This window comes from Urocampus carinirostris, chromosome 16, assembly GCF_059441175.1.
Source record: "Urocampus carinirostris isolate Australia breed hairy pipefish chromosome 16, RoL_Ucar_1.0, whole genome shotgun sequence".
Classification (NCBI taxonomy): Eukaryota; Metazoa; Chordata; class Actinopteri; order Syngnathiformes; family Syngnathidae; genus Urocampus; species Urocampus carinirostris.
In genome coordinates this window covers 34334397-34353355 of record NC_142364.1, presented here as the reverse complement: position 1 = coordinate 34353355, position 18959 = coordinate 34334397, and positions in this window count along the sequence as shown.

Below are 18959 nucleotides of genomic sequence, written 5' to 3'. Positions count from 1 at the left end.
GATGGATTGACGAAGCTTGACAGGCGGGCGAAGGCTTGGCGGGAATGGTCGCGGACAGGCGGAATCATTGTGTTGTTGGTCGGGGCTGGAGAAGAAGGGCGTCGTCGTGTTCGGAAATGTGATCAGGAATCAGACGGGCAGGGCAGGTCGTAGGCAAATTCGGAAACAGGTCGGCAACTCTCTCCTGTTTCCCTCTATGTTTTATTTTTTCCCTGTTTCCATTTTCGTAGCTTTTTCCTTATTGCAGCTTTTTCCTCCTTTACTTATTTTTGTTTTTTATTCTCATTTTTCTCTTTTTCCTATTATTGTTTTGTTTCCTTTTCCCTCTTTTTCAGTATTTTGTTTTGTTTTTTACCTTTTTTGTATGTCTTTTTTCATTCTTTTCACACTTTTTACCACTGCATCCAGTTTTCTTGGACCCTACAGAAAACTGATGTCAACTGTGCGCAGACGAAAACTTCAGTGGTATGCTCATGTTACAAGATCATCAGGAGTGACCAAGTTTATTTTCCATGAGGCAATCTAACGAAGCTGGAGGAGAACTGGACCAACAACATGAAGGAATGGACTAGTGCCAATTTTAGAATGACCCAAGAACAGGCCAGGGACTGTCAACAGTGGAAAAGGCTGTCCAGAGTTGTGTCCTCATTGCTGCCCCAACGGCCCATAGGGTTAAGAGATCTGTGAACCATGATCTAATTAATCCGTTTATAGCAATTTCCCCTCCCAAACTGCCACATGTCATAAAAATGTGGGATCCAGCTCTTCAGGAGCTGCAAAATCTCATCTCATCTCATCTCATCTCATTAGCCGTACCGCTTATCCTCAGTAGGGTCGCGGGGGGCTGGAGCCCATCCCAGCAATCATCGGGCAGTGGGCAGGGGACACCCTGAACTGGGTGCCAGCCAATCGCAGGGCACACAGGGAAAGACAACTCATTCGCTCATTCACACCTAGGGACAATTTGGACCGGCCAATTCACCTGAAATGCATGTCTTTGGAATGTGGGAGGAAACCGGAGTGCCCGGAGGAAACCCACGCAAGCACGGGGAGAACATACAAACTCCGCACAGAAAGTCTGGAGCTGGATTTGAACCCACGACAGGTTCCCATGACATGAACTGTGCCGCACAAGCGCTAACCACTGCGCCGCCGTGCTGCCGAGTTGCAAAATAGACATACAAAATAATCTTACAGGGCTATTATCAGTCCTGTGTGTTTAGAATGGTAATGACTGCTCTGTCCTCACTAGACGGGAGGACTGCTTATCCAACTTGACAAATAACAGAGGAGAGAATGGGCTTTTTCCCCCAAACATTTACTATTCAATTCTTGTTTGTCGTCTTATTTGTTTTTCTTCCTCTTTTTACTTTCTGTGTTTCCTTCCTTTGGTTTAGGAGTTTGGTAGGTGTTTTTATTTATTTATATTTTGTACGTTTGTGTTTCTGTGTTCATTTTCTGTGTCTCCTCAACTTGTATTGTCTGCACGAGTGTTTTTCCTACCCCTCCCAGAGACCTTGTCATTGTGTGTTTTTGTCCTGGTCTTCCTTGTCTGTCCCAAAAACCTTTTTGACAATGAGAGATACTTTTTGTTAGTGATTGGTGCAAAGGGCTACCATTTTGATGTACAAAATAATATCTAAATATCTGTCTTAGATAATAAATTATATTATTACAATGTTGTTACTATGCAATTATCAAGTTGTACATATCAGAAGTTAAGCCAACCATTAAAACATTATGTCAAGTCAAGTCAAGTCATTTTTATTTGTATAGCCCTAAATCACGAAGAGTCTCAAAGGGCTTCACAGATTGTTACACTATATTACACAAACTATTTTCAACCGACAAGAGGAGTAGGTTATTCGTATGCAATGGAGTAGAAGTGAGTTTTAAGTTTAGATTTAAACATTTCCACTGAGGTTGCAGATCGAATCTCAGGGGGAAGAGCATTCCACAGCACCGGTGCCCGGATGGAGAACGCTCTCGAACCAGCAGAAGACTTCTTTGCTCTCGGGATCATCAGAAGACCAGCACTCTCAGTCAGTTAGTCAGTCAGTTATGTCAGTTAGATATAAAATTTACTAAAAAAAAATTTGATCAATCATTGATGTTCTATTTTTCGAACCTGCCCGTCGGCTATTCAGGTGTTTTCAGGGGGTTTCCTGGTGGCCATGTTGGAGACCACTGCTTTTGAACATAGGTGCCCACTTGCGCTTTAGAAAATGTGCATTTAGTTCGGTTTGTTGACCCCTAGCTAGGATCTCTTTTTTTGTGATAAAACTTGCTATTTACAGTTGGTGTCAACTATATGGTTATGAATCAAAATGTTGTGTTTGGACCAGTAGGGGCCCAAAAATATTTTTAAAGATATCCCCTGGGTGAACTGATATTTCCTATATTCTATGTTATGTTATACGTTTGCTCACGGTTTGGAGAAATGTTATGGATATGTGTGGGAAATGTAGTCCCTTAATTTCCTTGTCCATGTCCAGCCATCTTTTAATGTTAGTGTCTACATACCAGGTTGCTTCTTTATTTACATCTGTATCCCTCAGACAGTGTCTGCTATAAAAAGATAGGTCTTCTTTTTCCCCTGCAATAATAATTCTCAAAGAGGGTTGTGTTCGCAATGAAAGCTTCCATATGAATAATAAAAAGTAAGTAAGACGTGCACGCTGCAATTATGATGTTGAAGTTCATTGGAGAGAAACTGGACTCTGGCATTGCCAGTGAGTGAGAAAAGCACTTAGTGAATTACAAAGCTATCATTGCCAAACAATCATAATCTAAAGCTAATCAGTACAGATAGGCAGATCGCTTGAAATATTAATATTATTGATACTAAACAAGAACTTGGATCTGATTAATACCTTTGTCCTGTGATCTATACTTGGCTCCTCCACAATTTTCTTTATAGAACCGTTTTTTATGTAGATAGTGCAGACCTTCAAGTCACTCTTTAGGTCTGTACCTGAGTCATGACTGAAAGCACACTTTTAGCTCTCTTTTCTACCTGGCCTTATGCTGCATCCAGCCTGACAGGCAGAGGAGTAAGAGAAGTCTTTGCACAAACCTCTATTAGAAGCTAATAATGACAGTTTTTTTTTTTTTTACAGAAAACAATAGTTCTTTTGTGCGGTCAGGTGGTCTGCTATTGTGATAAAGCCACAACTTGTCATAGACACATGAAAAAAGAGATCAATGACCTCATAAATTAAACATGTCACTGTTCCTGAACAAAAACCTGTAAATATATTGTCACTGTGGCAACAGGGCCAATGAGAGACCATTGATACTTTTGTTGCATTACAAACTTTATTTTCTACATATTGGTGTGTATATATATATATATATATATATATATATATATATATATATATATATATATATATATATATATATATATATATATATATATATATATATATATATATATATATATATATAATGTACATGTCAATGTAAATGGTCTTCATTTATATAGTGCTTTTTAAGTCACTGAAGACCTAAAGCGTTTTACAACGTGCTTCACACTTTCCATTTTACACACAGGAACGAACTAAAAGCAGCATCAGCCATGCAAAGCCGAGCGCTTTACCTCCTGAGCTACTGCCGCCCAAAACGAATGAGCCGGTGAGTTGTCTGTCTTTATGTGCCCAGCTATTGGCTGGCAACCACTTGAGGGTGTTCCCTGCACACTGCCCGAAAATTGCCGGGATGGGCTTCAGCACCCCAGCGACCCTACTAAGTCTAGGTGGTGCAGATAATGGATGGATGGATCGATGGTTGAGAGTGTAATTCGGTGGTAACTTATTTGGCCGGCATGTTGTATTTATGGTTTCCCACACAAATTAATTCAAAATAGTCTCATTTTGTGTTTAGCATTTATCATGAAGGAAGCAATACTCTAAACATATTGTACTTTTAGCTTCAAATTATCTTTTTTGCAGTTCATTGATAGGGATAATGATTCACGTTCCAATCCTTTTCAGTAGTGGAATTCACAGCAGTTGTTCTCATCCAGACAACAGGGAGGGAGAAAACCACAGGCTCTCCAAGCCTCTCGGCTCTGGGGTGGTCAGGCCCCAAGCTTGGGGACCTTGGTCCACCATCCTAATCCCGGCCCATGGCCGGTGCTTCTAGGCAGTTGGAACGAGGGGTAGAAGAGAGGAAGAAAGCGATTTGTGCTTTTCCTTTTAAAATGATGATATCACAGTTACTGGAGGCGGGTCCTGTGACTGGTGAGTTCCAGTTGATCCATCCATTATCTGCACCGCTTATCCTCAGTAGGGTCGTGGGGGTTCTGGAGCCCCTCACAGCTATCCCCCGGCAGTGGGCAGGGAACACCCTGATCTGCTCGCCGCCCAGTCGCAGGGCACACTTAGACAGACAACTCACTTGCTCATTCATACCTAGGGACAATTCAGACCGGCCACTTAACCTGACATTCATGTTTTTGGGATGTGGGACGAAACCGGAGCACCCGGAGGAAATCCACGCAAGCACATGCAAACTCCACACAGGAAGTTTTGACCTCATGACCTCAGAACCGTGGAGCACACACGCTAACAACTGCGCTGCCGTGCTGCCGGAGTTCCAGTTGATGTTTTTTTTAAAAAAGTTCTCCAATTGGTTTATAATTATTATTATAATAATTAAAATTCTTGATAAAAGGCAAAATGTCATGCAGACACACAATTAAATAAATCCTCGTTTACGAAACATGACATATATTTGGTTTCAAATCTTTATTATACAGCTGGAGAGCCTGGTGACTTCCTATAAATGAATGTGGGTCTTCTGAGTTGTTGGCAGAGGCAGCTGTTGGAAAAAAATGATAGGAAAAATCATTTTGTGGCAGTTTAGCTCCTCTACACGGTAATGACTTCTTCACAAGTTGAGTTTGCCCCTCTGGAGGCTTTTATGAAGGTGCGACGCTGCTTCACAGATCTACACTTTTCGTGGGTGGTTTTGGTTTCTTTTATGAAATGATCTGCATTTATATAGCGCTTTTCAAGTCAAGACTTCCCAAAGCGCTTTACAGTGTGCTTCACATCTCCCAAAAGCGGCCGTGCAGCCATGTAAGGCGCTAACCTGCTTATTGGGGGTATTAGGGGTTCAGTGTCTTACCCAAGGACACTTCGACATGTAACACGGAGGAGCCGGGATTCGAACTGCGATCTCTTGATCACAAGACGAGCGCTCTACCTCCCGAGCCACTGCCGCCCTGTGAAAAACCTTTGAAAAACCGGGGGACTTCTCTATTCTGTTTTTTTTTCTGTTTTACGCCAATAAAAAACAGCCACAAAACTGAGAAATTTGTGAAAGCTCAGGCAACGGCCAATCAAAACATTATTCTTTTCCTCAGCTGAGTTGTGATTGGCTTTTACCTAAACCTTAAGCGAGTGGCATAAATGCCTTCTCCGTGGATGGTGTTTAACTCAATGCCATGGTTAGAAAGGCAGGTTTTGATGGACACGCTTTTAAATTATATGATAATATTTTTGGAAGCTATGGCATTATGGGACTGCGAACTGGACAACAGTCAATAGACATTGGTAATAATATTATGTGTAATATAGAGGCTTTTGCCTATTCCTGCAGCATGTTTAAATTCAGTGGAGAAACCTGTGAGTCACTTCTAATCCCTGTGCTACGTTTTCTTCACGGACTTCTATAATTTCTCTGAATTTTTGCTTCAGTACACGGCCTCCCCAAGGCAGCGCCATCTAAAGCTATATTGGCCCAGATATTCAAATTAGTTAGGGTTAGCCTTCGGCTCTCCCTCGAGAAAAAAGTACCTTAACACAGTGGTTCTAAACCCATTTTTCAGTGAGATACCACTTGTGAAATATTTTATCAACTATGAAACTCTACCAGCGCTATCCTTTTTTACTTATGAAGAATAAAATCATCCTTTTTTTTAAAAAAAGGTATTTGATATTTTTTTTTCTGATAAGTTAATAGTTTAGTGGACACTTAAAATAAGGAGAGAATACATCAACAGGTTTTGAAATAAAGAACAGCCCTGGCACCATCTGCAATTTTTCAATTTTAAAGACAGAGTGATATTCGTTAAGGTAATCAAGTCAAATAAACTTATCATAAAAGAGAGGTTTTCAACTTTCACTTTTGAACCGAACAAATACACCTTAAAGACTTCTTTACAACGATGTACACAGTGCATACCAGTCAACATAACAAACTAGCATGCAGGTATCTACATCAAAAATAGAACATACTTATCAACATCTTACTTTGTGTAACAGTATTCCTTCACTTATATAAAATATTCATACAGTGGAACCTCGGTTTTCGATCGCCTCTCAGTTCGAACAAATCGGAGTCCGGCCCAAAATTTCGAGAAATTCTTGCTTTGCTGTTCGGTCAAAAAATCGGAGTTCGAACGCTGGTAATGCGTGAGTGCGTACGCTAGGGTGCGATGCAGAGCGGCGTACGGGTGAAGATCGCTCTTTTCGTGACCAACTGTTATTATGTGCGGACGTGCTTCGTTTTGCTTTCGCTTTTAATATAAGTGTACCAAGTGTTTTAGCCCCTAATTATGCCTCCGAAGAAAGTCAGTGCAAGCAGCAAAGTTGTTACAGGTGAAAAAAAAAAAAATAGTGCGTACAACTATTGCATTGAAAGAAAGAAATAATGTGCTGACCACCACAAAGGTAAGAAATCCTATTCATAATTCTTTTCTTTATCCTTTTTTTAATTTTTACACGTTCATGTTAGCGTAATCTTTTGTACGGAAGATTAAGATAACGTACGATTAGACTGGGTTAGCTTTATGTTTACGTTAAACATTCAAGGTAAACATTCAAGGTAAACATTCAGGGTGTTAGAACGCAGCCCAACATTCAGGGTGTTGGAACGGAGCCCCCTTTCCAATGAACCGCTCACCACTTGTTGTGGACACCCGGGTGCTAAATGACTTGAAAACGACCTGATTTTTTTATTTTTACACGTTCATGTTAGCGTAATCTTTCGTACGGAAGATTACAATAACGCGAACGTACGATTAGCCTGGGTTAGCTTTATGTTTATGTTAAACATTCAAGGTAAACATTCAGGGAGTTGGAACGGATTAAAACGATTTACATTATTTTTAATGGGAAAAATGATTTCAGTGATCGAAAAAATCGGTTTTCGAACAGGGTTCTAGAACGGATTATGGTCGAGAACCGAGGTTCCACTGTACTATTAATTTATGTTTTATTTTTTATGAATTTACAGCAGTTAACACCATGAAATTTATTAATGTTAATTTTATTTTAGTGCAATAACGAAGCAGTTTGATAAGGCTTTCTGTTGGCAAAAAACCCACAACAATATTTTTAAGTATTTCTAAGTATTTTTCAGTAATATTTTGCCAATTGTGTGTATTGTTTTACCGCTTTTACTCATAGATTAATTTTATATAACAGTAGTTTGAAATAATCGAAATGATTTGTAATCAGAAAATGAAAAATTGTTTAAAGAATATTATTTTACAATCCATTATTGCGTTTGAATATGCTGAATTTAATATATAATATATCAATTCTTTATATAAAATGTCTGACCCTAGAGTCCCATGTCTAATCTCATTGCATACAATGTATCACAACGTTGATATAAATGACAATTGAGACAATTTTCATTCTAATATATAAGTTTATAGTTTAGTAGACACTCAAAATGAGGAGAGAAGTAAATTGACCTTGCATGAAGATGAGAAGACTGAACAAAAAAAAACTAAATTCCAAATCAGCTCCAAAAGCCGTCCCTAAACACTATATTTTATATTAATTTTCTACATTACAACAAGCAGAGACACATTAAAGGGTTTTGAAAATCAAAGTAGTCAAGTCAAGTCAAGTCATTTTTATTTGTATAGCCCTTAATCACAAATCGTCTCTAAGGGCTTCACAAGTTATTACATATAAGAAGTCTAGGTTATTCGTATGCTATAGAGTAGAAGTGAGTTTTAAGCTTAGATTTAAACATTTCCACTGAGGTTGCAGATCGGATCTCAGGGGGAAGAGCATTCCACAACACCGGTGCCCGGATGGAGAACGCTCTCGAACCAGCGGAACACTTCTTGGCTCTTGGGATCACCAGGAGACCGGCGCTCTCGGAACGAAGGCTTCGGGCCAGGACATAGGGGGAAATCAGATCTGAAAGATATGAGGGGGAAAGTCCATGTATGATTTTGTATAGTAATAGGAGAACCTTAAAATCGCATCTTAGGCTAACAGGGAGCCAATGCAGGTTAGCCAAAATTGGGGTGATGTGATCGTACTTTTTTGTCCTTGTTAACAGCCTCGCTGCAGCATTTTGTACCAACTGAAGACTCTTGAGTCTGGTCATCGGAAGACCGGAAAGTAGTGCATTACAGTAGTCGAGACGGGAGGTAACAAACGCGTGAATTATGATTTCCGCATCCGACTGAGAAAGTATAGGACGAATATTAGCAATGTTACGGAGATGGAAGAAAGCGGTTCTAGTAATTTTCTTCACATGTGTTTGAAAGGACAGATCGGGGTCGAAAATGACACCTAAATTTTTAAGTGAGTCGCTCTGTGTGATGTGACAATTGTCTATGTTCACAGCAGTTTTAGAGAATAAGTCACGGGACTTAGATGGACCAATAACTAACATTTCAGTCTTTTCAGAGTTAAGACGCAGGAAATTGAGTGACATCCACTCTTTTATTTCAGTGAGGCAGGCCTCCAAATCTCCACAGTTTAGTGTGGCAGATTCCTCCATCGGGAGATAGAGTTGAGTGTCATCTGCGTAGCAATGGAAACTGATATTATACTTGCGAATAATATCACCTAGTGGAAGCATATAAATGCTGAAGAGAAGGAGGCCAAGCACTGAACCCTGCGGAACACCACAAATAACACTAAATGGCTCAGATGTCAATTCGCCATATTTAACGCAGTGTGTCCTATCTGAGAGGTAGGATCTGAACCATAAGAGGACGTTTCCTGAGAGACCAATTCATTTTTCCAACCGTTCTAGCAAGATATTATGGTCCACTGTGTCAAATGCAGCACTAAGGTCCAGCAGCAGCAAAAGTGATGATGCGCCAGAGTCCATTGCCCGAAGGAGATCATTGGTTACCTTAATCAGAGCTGTCTCAGTAGAGTGGTTAGCCCTGAATCCTGATTGCATTGATTTAAAGAGATTGTTCTCGGACATGAAATCATTCAGCTGCTGTGCCACTATTTTTTCAAGTATTTTAGAAAGAAACAGTAGGTTTGACATAGGTCTATAATTACATAAGTTTTCTGGATCAAAGTTGGGTCGTTTCAGTGTGGGTTTAATGACGGCGGACTTAAAAGCCGCTAGAACTACACCTGAGGAGAGTGATATGTTTGAAATATTTAGAACTGAAAGTGCAAGAACGCCAAAGAGACCTTTAATAAGTGAACCTAGAAGCGGGTCGAACTGGCAAGTCGTCGGTTTGGCCGTATTCACCATCTGTTTAAGATTATCGGGTGACAGTTCATTAAAACGGGACAAAATCCCTGGACAGCCACCATGTTGTGCATCTATAGATTTGAGTGCTTTAGTATGTGTTGAATTAATACTGTCTTTAGCAATTTCTTCCTGTATGCTTTGGATCTTCTTAGTAAAGAAGACCATAATGTCGTGGGCAGAATGAGTGGAGCTATCTGGGATAGTCTGTTGCCTTGTGAGCGATGCTACAGTGTCGAAAAGGACCTTGGGATTGTTCTTTTGTGACGCAATCACCTTCGAAAGGTAGGCTGATTTTGCACAGGCCAGGGCCGCTTTATACTTCAACAAACTATCACACCAGATTTGATGGAAAACTTCAAGCTTGGTAGCGCGCCATTTTCTTTCAGATTTCCTGCATTCTCGTTTAAGGGATCTAGTTTCATCATTAAACCAAGGTGTGCGTCTTTTAGGTCGTGATTTAAGCCGGATGGGCGCTACTGAATCCAGGGCACTAGCCAGGGTAGCATTGAATTCATTTAGGAGTGGTTCGATAGAGCCTATGTAGGAAGGAAAGGACGCAACTGCTCCTGGAAGAATATCGGAGAGCTCAGAAACTGTGCCCGTGCTTATATTGCATCCAGTGAATCCTTCAGTTTTTTCTGTACTACATTTAGCTAGCACCTCAAATGTAACTAAATAATGATCCGAGATAACTGTAGTACACAATAGCACCGTCATGTTTAAGGTTGAAACTCCTCGAGTCAGAACCAAGTCGAGTGTGTTTCCATCTTTATGGGTTGGCAAATCAACCAGTTGATTAAAACCAAATGCATCAATTATAGACTGAAACGCAACAGTGAATGAACTGAGTGGGGCGTTCATATGAATGTTAAAGTCCCCTATGATTATAATTTTGTCTGCATAGGTTACTAGTTCAGACAAAAGTTCAGCAAATTCGTCTAAGAAAGTTGTGTATGGTCCTGGTGTGCGATAGATAGTTATCACATAAATTGACAATGGAGAGGACCTCAGAACAAGAGCCTCGAACGACTTGTGATTATTAGAGGTACGAGGAGTAAATTTGAGCGTTTTTTCAGAAATGAGCGTGACACCGCCACCCTTTTTCAACGTGCGTGCTATATGGCTACTCTCGTAGTCTGGGGAAGAAGCATAATTTAGCGCTAGATACTCTTTCGGGCGTAACCAAGTTTCACAAAGACCGATACAGTTAAGTTTATAATCGCGAATAATATTATCTACAAGTAAAGCTTTAGGAGCAAGCGATCTAACATTCAAAAGACCAAATTTTAGCTTTGAATCATTTAACTTAGCTGTAGTCTTTGTAGAGATCGTCACGAGATGCCGTTCGTGTGCGTTGGGCTTCAGGCGTCGGTTGACTCGCAGAATCGACGAAGAAATGATGGTTGGATTAGACAGATCTTCATGTCGTTGCTCATTCAACTTCACACGCTTCCCTGCACGACATCCCCGCTTCTGTTTTCTGTCTTTGCGCCGTCTTCGTCTCCGATTTATCTTTTTCTTCGGTGGAGCGGGAAAGCAGGGCCAACCCGAGTCCCTTTGGAGCTCATTCGGGATGTCATGGGTGGTATAGAAAGTGCCCGAAAAGTCGAAATTTAGACGCCCACCCAGTCGGATGAGCTCCTCCCGGCTGTAGGTCTTATTGGCCACGCATGTATCCAAAAAGGAAAGCAGGAGGACAGTGGTAAATAGTAGGATAGCCGGATAGCAACTAGCCGCAACGTAAACACGCGCCGCCATGTTGGAAACCGGAACCGGAACCCAGCAGTACAGCAACATTATTATAGTGACAATGATGTAAACAGTGCAGAAAAGGCATAATAACAACAGTGAAGTATAAAAGTCAAAATGACGAAGTGACATCCTATGCAATCTTCTTTGTAGGTGTCCGGTATTAAAAACAGGATCAACTGTGGGGTTTCGGCCTTTATCACACCCAGACCCCCACGCGGAAATTGGAACACAAGGCCTCTCTCACAACAGTAAATCAGAACACCAATTGGAGAAATGTAGTGACTGTATAAGGACTACATCAATGGATTTTAATATATTTTAAGGCACAGAAAATATTGCATTATTTTCCAAATATTGTAGATGGAAAATTGTTAATGCACAAGTGGTCCATGAACGAGACATGACAGCAATTTGAATGGCTCTTTATTCATTTCATACTCTGGTCTAGCTACTTGAAATGTATGATTTTGGATGTAATGAGAAACAAATTAGGTATACATTTTTTGCCCTTGGATTGTCTTCACCTATTTTCACACATGACTAGTTAACCCCTTATTGCAGACCCTTTAGCGTTGCCACTATCGCATACGGACCACTGACTTTTATCTGACTAGGTCATTCTCAACCTTGAAGCATTCCCCATTGGGAACACATGTCCAAAGTTAAAAAGGATCGAAGAAGAGACACCAGATGGAGGGGGTCTCAAAACAGCTTAATTTTCCATGATTACTGCAAGTATCCTTCTTGAGAATGTCTTGTCCATAAATGATAATTAATGTTATGGATTTGTTTGCTACTACTTGCTACAATATACAGTCGTATGCAAAAGTTTGGGCACCCCTGATCATTTTCAAGATTTTCTTTTATAAATCATTGGTTGTTTGGATCAGCAATTTCAGTTAAGTATATCAAATAGCAGACAAACACAGTAACATCTGAGAAGTGAAATGAAGTTTATAGGATTTACAGAAAGTGTGCAATAATTGCTGAAACAAAAGTAAGCAGGTGCATAAATTTGGGCACCCCAACATAAAGAGTACATCAACATTTAGTAGATCCTCTTTTTGCAGAAATAACAGCCTCTAAACGTTTCCTAGAGCTTCCAATGAGGGTCTGGATTCTAGTTGAAGTTATTTTTGACCATTCTTCTTAACAAAACATCTCCACTCTTCAATCAGGTTTGATGGTTTCCAACCATGGACAGCCCGCTTTAAATGACACCAAATATTTTCAATAATATTTAGGTCTGGGGACATTCCAGAACATTGTACTTGTTCCTCTGCATGAATGCCATGGTAGAATTTGAGCAGTGTTTAGGGTTGTTGTTTTGTTGAAGTATCCAGGCCTGGCGCAACTTCAGCTTTGTCACTGATTCTAGAACATTGTTCGCAAGAATCTGCTGATACTGACTGGAATCCATACGACATTCAACTTTAACAAGATTGCGGGTACCTGCACTGGCCACACAGCCCCACAGCATGATGGAACCACCACCAAATCTTACTGTGGGTAGCAAGTGTTGTCTTGGAATGCTGTGTTCTTCTTCCAGCCATGCTATGCTCCTTTTTTGGTCCAAATAACTAAATTTTAGTTTCATCAGTCCACAGCACCTTATTACAAAATGAAGCTGGCTTGTCGTAATGTGCTTTAGCATACCTCAAGCGACTCTGTTTGTGGCATGTGACCAGAAAAGGCTCTTGCCGCATTACTCTCCCATACATCATCTCCTTGTGCAAAGGGTGCTGAATAGTTGAACGATGCGCAGTGACACCATCTGCCGCAAGATCATGTTGTAGGTCTTCGGAGCTGGTCTGTGGGTTGAGTTTTACTGTTTTCACCCTCCTTCGCCTCTGCTTATTTGAGATTTTTCTTGGCCTGACACTCCGGGCCTTAACTACAGTAGAACTGTGCCTGTGGTCTTTCATTTCCCCACTATGTTCCTCCTAGTGGAAATTGACAAGTGAAATCACTGAGTAATGTAGCAACCCTCTTTCATGCACGACACAAGGTTTCACAATCTCTGGGTTTATTGCCTGCATTCAATAAACAAAACAATACAAAAGTCAGGGGCCTCTGTTCACGACTGCAATTATCTTCAACGCTTACAAACTCACTTCAGCTACGGCAAGCAGACAACATGCGAGCACATTAATAATGAAACTTCAATAATAACAATGAACATAACTTTCACACGTACCTGCACTCAATAAACAAAACAATACAAAAGTCAGGGGCCTCTGTTCACGACTGCAATTATCTAAAATATTAAAGATACAAAAGAACGGGTCATCACTCAACAGGCCGCACCTCGTGGCGTGTTTGCATCAAAACACGTTGCATCTTCATTTCAAGCTGTATTGCTTAACTTCTTATTTAGTGCTTTTTTAATATACATCATTTAGAACAACTTATATATCTTTATATACAAAAATAATTTCGAAAGCAGCTCAAATGTCTAGCAAAATATGCATTTTTTTTATCCAACTGATATTGGGCACATCTTACCTTCAACGCTTACAAACTCACTTAAGCTACGGCAAGCGCTGAAGCCCATAAAGTGCCAAACGAAAAAAACAGTCGCAGACGCCCATGACTTAACAACTGAATGAGGTACCGGAATATTAACAATAATACAACAAAAACACAGATTTTGTGAGAATTCAAAAAAACATTCAAAACAATCAAATTTCAACTCTGTTACACCCACCCCCACCGAATTCTGGACAAAATCTGACACTTGGTTATAAAATCAAAATCAATATATAACAGTAGTCATTGGGTCAAACATATTAGGACCGACTTGAGAAGTATCCTTTAAGGATGCAGTGGACAGAGAAAATTCTCTGAACCAGCCACCGGCTATAGAATGCCTTACACATTCCACATTCACCCAAGACATATATAAGACATAAATGAGCACAAAACATTCTCTCCAAAACCAAGTTATTTCAGAAGAATTTTAAAGGGAAAAAATGTCATGCCCCAAGAGCTCGAACTACTGTGTTACGCATAGTCTAAACATTACACTGTAGGTGTCTGGTGACATCTTGTCTGGCCATAGTGTGAAGAAGCCTGTTGACTGGTCGTATAACACGACCCAGGCGTGTAGTGCGGTGTGGTGCAGACTCTGGTTGATCAGTGTGGCTAACGTTACCTCCAGAGACAGCAGCCACTACAGATTGAACATGATCATGCTCACTAAGAGTCGAAATGTCATCCCTAACAGCAGTGTTGTGAGTATGAGTGGTCAAGGAATGACCAGAGTGATCAGAACTTTCAGAGTTCAGCCCATGCACCCACTCTCTGGTTCTCTCCCCAGACGCAGGCGTAAGATCTGTGTAGTTGTCAGGGCCTGAGATGCTTACAAGACTCTGCGCATCATCTGCCGCACATCCAGACCGGTTTAGCTGAGCAGGCACTCGAGCATGAGATTCTTCGGAGACAGTGGGACTGGTCATTGAAGAACAAACAGAGGCAGATGATTGTGCAGAGGACAAAGACAAATCAGACTGGAGAGAGGGCTGGTCTTGAACTGGGAGAAAGTTAACCAACATCAGCAGGTTACGGTGAACAACCTTCTCATTCCCTGTGATGGTGTCTTGAATTTTGAATGTGTGTGTTTGAGGGTTCATCTCAATAACATTGTAGATGGTAGACTCCCACCTATCAGCCAATTTTCGCTTGCCCCTCTCATTTTTGTTCGCCACAAGGACTATCTCCAACTCCAATTGACGGCCCTTTTGCTGCCCTGTTATAGAGTCGAGTCTGTCTGCCCTGTTCCTTTTTTGCATGTTCCTGAGCAATTGACATAGCCTCCCTCAGCTTCAGACAGTTTTGCAACATATCTGCCGTAGGTGGTAATGTCAGGGTCAGACAAAATGTTCCCAAACAGAGTGTCGACTGGGAGGCGAGGAACTCTCCCAAACATCAAGTAAAATGGTGCATATCCAGTAGTTTCATGAGCAGTGCAATTGTACATGAATGTGAGTGTTTGTAAACGTCTTGGCCAGTCCTGCTTTGATTCAGGAGGCAGAGCTCTGATCATATTGCCCAAAGTACGATTAAAACGCTCAACACTTCCATTTCCCATCGGATGGTACGGGGTAGTATGTGACTTACGCACCCCAGATAATTGTAAAAGTTCTGCAACCAAATTGCTCTCAAAGCTTGGGCCTTGATCACTGTGGATCCTCTCCGGAAAGCCATAAACACAAAAATACTTTTCCCATAGAACTTTAGCTACTTGCCTGGCTGACTGGTCTCTGCATGGAAAAGCTTGTGCCAATCTGGTGAAATGGTCTGTTATCACTAATACGTCAACAGATTTGTTGTGTGAATCTTCAGCGGACCAGAAATCAATACAAACAAGTTGCAATGGGCGGGAAGTGGCAATGCTTTCCAGAGGGGCCCTCCCTGCAGGCTCAGTGACTTTGCTGACTATGCAACGCTGACATTGACGAACATGCATCCTCACATCTCTGTCCATATGCAACCAAAAGAATCTCTGTCTGGCGATGCTCAGGGTTCTTGACTGGCCTTGATGGCCCGCACTGTCATGCACCCCTTTTAAAACTTCGGCCTTCAGGCAATCAGGGACCACTAACTGATGGCGTTTTGCATTTGAAATATGATTACGGGATACTCTGTACAAAACATCATCACTCAGAACAAACTTCTCCCAGTGCTTCAGGAGGCCCAGAACTTGACTTGTCTCGTGTGCCCTTTCACGTCTAGACGGTCTTCGAGACCGTTCCACATAAAACCGAAGACGAGACAAAACTCTGTCCCTGGACTGAGCCTCTCGCAGGTCATCCATAGGGAAGGCAGGCAGACTGGGTAGTGTATCTGGAATAAGGTGGGGCATGTGGCTTATCAGTTGAGCTGCATGAGTTCTCGCACCAGAGGCCCATTCAGTGTGTGACTGGACAACAGCAGCAACTTCTTGATTGGATACAGTCTGGGCCGACACGAGTAATGACTGGACATTTGTAGCTATAGAATGGGACAGCTTCTCTGCCATGACAGGCTGATCTGTAGAGTCTCTGAGAGTCTGTTGGACGGCTGTATCAGACAAAACCGCAGCTTCCGCAGTGAGATCATGAAGAGGTTCACTGACTAGTCTGTGGCCAACATTCTGACAAAAAGGGACACGGCTGAGAGCGTCAGCAACCGTGTTTTTGGGACCAGGCACATATTTGATTTCAAAATTGTAACTGGCCAGCTTTGACACCCATCTTTGCTCACAACAGTCCAATTTGGGTTTAGTCATAATGTGTGTAAGTGGATTATTGTCAGTCCAGACGGTAAACTCATGGCCTTTCAACCAATGGCTAAACTTCTCACACACAGCCCACTTCAGTGCAAGAAATTCCAAACGGTGAGCTGGGTAGTTCTTCTGTGACCGGGTCAAAGACTTGCTAGCGAACGCAATTGGCCTAGCCACTGTGTCACCTTCACGTACCTGGGACAAAACGGCTCCAAGGCCATCCAGTGAGGCGTCAGTCGACAGCAAAAATGGACGACTAAAGTCTGGATGAGCCAAAACCACAGAATGGATAAGGGCCTTTTTGAGGTCTGTAAATGCCTGGTCGTGGTCAGCAGTCCAGTCACCTGATTTCAGTTTGCGGCCCACTACAGTGCATTTGGGCTTTCTGCCTTTCTTCTGTTTCTGGCCAGCCAGCAGATAAAACAAGGGCTTTGCGAGTGTTGAATACCCCGGAATGAAGTGTTGATAAAAATTTAACATGCCCAAGAAAGACCGTACACGTTTCTCAGAAGGTGTCGCTCCATCCGACTCCATCAAGTCCGCCACAGTCATTTTGCTTATACTTTCAACTTTTTCTGGATCGGTTGACACTCCATGTTCATCAATAATGTGGCCCAAGAATTTTACAGATTTCCTTAAAAAGTGACATTTTCTGGGGGCCAGTTTCAGATTGTGGGCACGGAGTCTGCTGAACACCATTTCAAGACGTCTGAGTGCAGAACTTTCATCAGGGGCAAAAACTAAAATGTCGTCCAAGTAGCATAGCAGACTTAAATAGTTTTGGTCCCCGAAAATGGAAGTCATCATCCTCATGAAACTCCCTGGGCTATTACAGAGCCCCTGTGGCAACCTGTTGTACTCATAAAGCCCCATAGGCGTAGTGAACGCTGAGTACTTCCTATCATCTTCGTGTAAAGGCATGTTGTAAAACCCAGACGTCAAGTCCATTGTACTGAAGAAGGAGTTGCCACCAGGTGCTGCTAAGCAATCAGCCTGATGTGGCAGAGGATGAGCGTCTTTCAGAGTCCTCTTGTTCAACCACCTAAAGTCAGTGCACACACGCATATCACCATTCTTCTTCCAGATGAGAACTAAAGGTGAAGCATATTCACTTGTCGACTTTCGAATGATCTCTTTCTCTTCCATTTCATTCAAGACTTGGCGTAATTTTTGATACTGACTCGGTGGCACACGTCTGAAAGGGAGTCTGAACGGCTTTTGGTCAACCAGATGGATTCTGTGAACAAAGTCCTTCGCCTTTCCGCAGTCAAGGTGATTATGCGAGAAGATGTCTTGGTAGTGAATGATCAGCTCTGACAACTTGTCTTTACACTCAGACGATGCATCACAACAGCCAACATCTAGTTCACCCAGGCCAATAGACTGTAGCTTCTCCTCAGCATTACTTACATCAGAGCAGACAGGGGGCAATTGCACAACGGAAGTACTCTGATGACCACTGACCAGGTCTAAATCCTCCAAAGCAACACAAGGCACCAAATCAGCCAGCTTTGCATTGCGTCTCAAAAACAGCGGATATTCTGTAACATTCATGACCTTCAGTGGAACCCATCCATCTGCCCACAGAGGTGTGACGATTCTGGCGACCATTAGACCCTTGGGGGCTGATCGTGCCGACGTAGGTTCTGTCATCGCTGCACTCCCAGGAGATACTTTTGCAGTTTTTGATAGCTTCCCCCACAAGAGGTACTCACGGCCAGGCTCAAGGCATGTGGCTGAATTGCAAAGCACTGTGCCTATCTTCTCGGGCATTTCACCACCACTCCATCTATGCAAGCCAGCTAGCATTGAAAGAAATTGCTCCATTTCAGCATTAGTGGATGATGGAGCAGAGATTGCTGTCCAGTACGCACTAAACTTCTTTGACTCATGCAATATGTTTCTGATAACATTAGTTCCAATGATTAGGTCATCAGGTTGCCCCTCTACAACAATTGTTGGCACAATCATTTTACAGTTATTGATTTCCATATGGATGTTGAAAGCTGACTTTGGGCACACTCGTCGACCCCCAACACCAATGAGTGTCACGTTGGTGGAAAATTCGTCTTCTGTACGTACTGCTCCAACAGAGAGCATCTTACGCAGAGCAGTCTCACTCAGGGTACAGGCCATGTAGCCACTATCCAACATCCCCCCCAAAGTCATACTGCTCCCCACTCTAACTGGTACATAAAACAAACTATCGCTGCCCCCTACAGTATGTATGTTTTGATAAACAATATTAGGCAACTGAGATTGTGTGAACGTGTCAGAATTAAAAACTGAATTGAAATTGAGATCAAATGGGTGGGAGAACTCATTTTGACCTGTACGGCCTCCCTCTGAATACAGGTCAGCTAGTTTCCCGAAACTGAACTGATTTGGGGAGAAACTTTGTCGGGGCAATGCTGCTTAGAGTGACCAGGGGCTAGGCACTTGAAACACAGATTATTCAATT